Source organism: Ailuropoda melanoleuca, chromosome 13, assembly GCF_002007445.2.
Source record: "Ailuropoda melanoleuca isolate Jingjing chromosome 13, ASM200744v2, whole genome shotgun sequence".
Taxonomy (NCBI): Eukaryota; Metazoa; Chordata; class Mammalia; order Carnivora; family Ursidae; genus Ailuropoda; species Ailuropoda melanoleuca.
Genome location: NC_048230.1, coordinates 22028337 through 22032306, shown reverse-complemented (window position 1 = coordinate 22032306; position 3970 = coordinate 22028337).

Below are 3970 nucleotides of genomic sequence, written 5' to 3'. Positions count from 1 at the left end.
TTCGGTAATTTGACTTTCTGGTCCTTTGTTTTAAGCTTCTGAGAAAAGGGGAACCAACTTGTAGGGATTGTAGAGAAAAGGGGAACCAACTTGTAGCGATCGTAGAGCCCCCCAAGCGATTTCACTTGTCTAAACTCGTCAGCAGGAGTGTCCTGGCAGTTAGGGAGCGTAAGTCTGAGCAACCTGGAGCCCCGGCTGCTTGCTCTAACTTTCCATGCACTTTGTGAAAGGGGGCAGTGTGCATTTGGGCACCCTTCGTGAACTACATTCAGTTCCCTCCATCCAGATCTGCCTAATTGAACGATGAGAAAGCAATTCCAGGGGCACCTGGGTGGCTCATTTGGTTGGGTGTCTGCCGTCGGCTCAGGTCATGATCCCAGCGTCCTGGGATCAAGTCCCACTTCGGGCTCCCTGCTCAGCGGGGAGCCTGCTTCTCCCTCTGCCTGCCGCTCTCTCTCTCATTCTCTCTGACCAAATAAAATCTCAAAAAGCAATTCCATTTTCTCACCACGACCCCTCACCCCCCACCCCCAACCCACCCAGGAACTGAAGAAACGGAAATGACTCTCAGGCAGTCAACCAGCCGGTCACTATAGAGACTTTTACAAAAACTTCTGAATGATGTAAAACATGTCACAAATAAGGTTGAGTCAACTTGCTCTGGGATTTTCCCTGATGTGAGTTACGCCCTAGACGAGCCATCTGGTATTGTTCTGGTCATGGCTCCTCGTCTTTATCTCTCCTTTGATAAAATGAAGATGAAACTACACTCCTGGGGCGGCTGGGTGGCTCAGCTGGTTAAGTGTTCAACTCTTGATTTCAGCTCAGGTCATGATTTCAGGGTCCTGAGATCAAGCCCAGCATCAGGCTCCGTGCTCAGTGGGGAGTCTGCTTGGAGATTTTCTCCCTCTGCCCCTTCCCCTATGCTCACTCTTTCTTTCTCAAATAGAATCTTAGAAAAACTACTCTTCCTCCTTCTGTTTCACCATTTCGAGGGCTTGTTTCCTGGACTCAAACCTTTTGCCCCTTAAGAATCACGTGACAGTAAAACTAACTCCAGTACAGAAATGTAACGGGAACGTGGTACCACCGTTTTCCCGGCAGATCCCCCCTCCTCGGCAGAATGTCTGCTGCTCCCCAGGTTTTTCCAGTGAAGTGCACTGTCGTTTATTTTGCGCTCGTCAGCTCTTCATGAAGCACGTAAATGGAGAAGGGCAGCGGCTCATGTAATCCAAATCAGGGAACACCATTTTCCGGTGAATTACCCAGCCCTTTGCCCCTGCTACCCCGAGGGCGCCCGTGATTACCAACAGCAGCAGGAGCCTTTCCACAGGCTTGGTTAAAAAACCCGTGTTAATGATCCTTTTTGCTGGATGTAAAACAAAGCATCTTTAACCACTGTTCATTATCCCCAGCTGCTCTTACCAAGGCTTTGAAGAGGAAATTCTGCCTCAGGCAGCTCCTAGCAAAAGGAAACAATCATTCTTCTATAATCCACGCCTCACCCCAGCCTTCCCCCTCTAACTTCCTCGCACCCACACGTTAGGGCTATAAAATACCTGCAGAGAGGAGCAGGAAGTTCCGGGAGCAAACAGTACGGATGCCCAGATTGGATTTTAGCATCTTTGCGGCAACAAGTTTTCCTTCCTAATTCACTTCTTGGTCTAAAATTAAAATGTTTTTGCGTTCCTTAGCACACTTAAGTCACGGGTGATGGGGAAAAAGTCACCCTGGCGTGCGTGCGTGTGCCTGTGTGTGTGTGTGAGAGAGAGAGAGATGAGAGGAAGCAAATTAAAATCAGAAAAATGAGAGTTGACACCTAGGCCCCCCAGAACACCTGTGGCTTCGGCCCTTCTCCCTGGTCTTGCTAAAAATCAAGATGACATAAAATGGCCTTGATGTTTCAATATCCCTCCCCTGTCATTCGGGTGATCTTCCTCAGCGACAGTGGACTGCACCGAGCTCAGCTCTAACCTGGTCTCCTAGCAACAGATGGTAATGAGATGACAGGCCCGGGCTGAGAGCTGCAGACTGCCACCCAGAAAAAAGCAAACTGGACTCGACATGGGGATCCGACCCAGAGACACCTAATTGCCTTAAGGTAACCAACAGCGGGCCACAGACTCTGGGCCACTGGCCCCAGCGCTCTGGCGGCTCTCGTGTAAATATCAACATAAGGTCTCCGCATGCGTGTAATGCCTCCTAGCTCAGGCCGTGCTGGTACGTTCCATGTCTGCTTTCAGTAATCTCTGAAGCAGACAGCTATCGGCTCGCATCTTGATAGATGAATAGGTTGAAACCTGGAGAAATAACTTGCTCAAAGTGGAAACAACCCAAATGCCCATCAGTGGATGAATGAATGGGCAAATAACATACAGTGTATCTAGAGGATGAGATATGATTAGGCAAAAAAAAAGGTGGGGGGGAATTGAGGAGTGCCGGGCTGACTCAGGCAATGGAGCATGTGATTCTTGATCTCGGGGTTGTGACTTTGAGCTCCACATTGAATGGAGAGATTACTTAAAAATAAAATTAAAAATAAAAATAAAAAAACGGAGAGGCACCTGGGTGGCTCAGTTGGTTAAGCATCCAACTCTGATCTCAATGTTGTGAGTTCAAGCTCCGTGTTGGGCTCCAGGCTGGGCATGGAGCCTATTAAAAAAAAAAAAAAAAGGAATTATGTACTGCTATGTCATAACATGGAAGGAACTTGAAAACAGGCTAAGTGGAAGAAGGAAGCCCATCACAAAAGACCAAGTAGTATATGATTCCATTTTTATGAAACGTCCAAGATAGGCAACTACGTAGAAAGAAAATAGGTGAGTGTTTTCCTAGGGCTGAGGGCTGGGGGGAAATTGGAGAGTCACTGCTCACGGGTACGGAGTTTCTTTTGGGGGGTAAAGAACGTGTTCTAAAATTTATCGTGGAGACGGTTGCACAACTCAGTACACTACATTGAAGTATATACAATTTAAATGGGTGAATTGTGGGCTGTGTGAATTCTATCTCAAGTTGTACTTTTAAAAGGTTAAAAAAAATACCTTGCTACGGTCATCCATTGACTCGCGGTAGAATGTCACACATACAGGTACGGAGCTGGGCCCAGATTCTCGAACTTGGTTAGAGTGTACTTATTTCAGTAGCACCCGCTGCCACAACAGCGTTGGGCTCTCCCCCCCCCCACCCCCGCCTTGGGCTGGAAGCAGGTAGCAGCTTCAGTTGTGATGGAATCAAGATGAACAGGGTCAGGGCAATTATTAGTAGCCCACCATTTGGCTGGCAGCATTAGTGGTCTCTGGGAATATCTATTCCGTGGAGATGAATGTACCCAATAAAGTTGGGGGAGAGAGTCACCAGCCACAAATTTCAGATAATCATATTAAGGGATCCAGCCTGCTCTGCCTAATGTTATTACTTTCTCCCTGTGGAAAGAAAGAATATGGCACTCTGGGGACAAAGTCTATTGTTTACTCGGTCAATCAACATTTATTGAGCACCCACAGTGTGCAGAACTAGCATAGGGCCAGGATTTTAAAAAATAGAAAAGTTCTTCCCTGGAGGTATCTACAAGATTGGTGAAGACATTCCCTCTGCCCTCAGGGAACTCTTAAACAGCTGGGGGGGGGAGCTTGGGCTTCAGGGGTCTCCTAATCTGATGGGGAAAAGAGATAGTCACTCACGAAAGCAATTTAAGGATACAAAGATAAGGGAAGTCATCTCACAGACTGAGGACAGAAGGGCGGTGAGACCTAAGCGTTCGCAAAGGTGTGATCGAGGCCCAAGTCAATGAGGTCTTATAAGCGTGCTTTTGGGGGCACCTGGGTGGCTCAGTCGGGTAAGTGTCTGCCTTCGGCTCAGGTCATGATCTCAGGGTCCTGGGATCGAGCCCCATGTCGGGCTCCCTGCTCACTGAAAAGCCTGCTTCTCCCTCTCCCTCTGCACCTCCCACTGCTTGTGCTCTCTCTCTCTA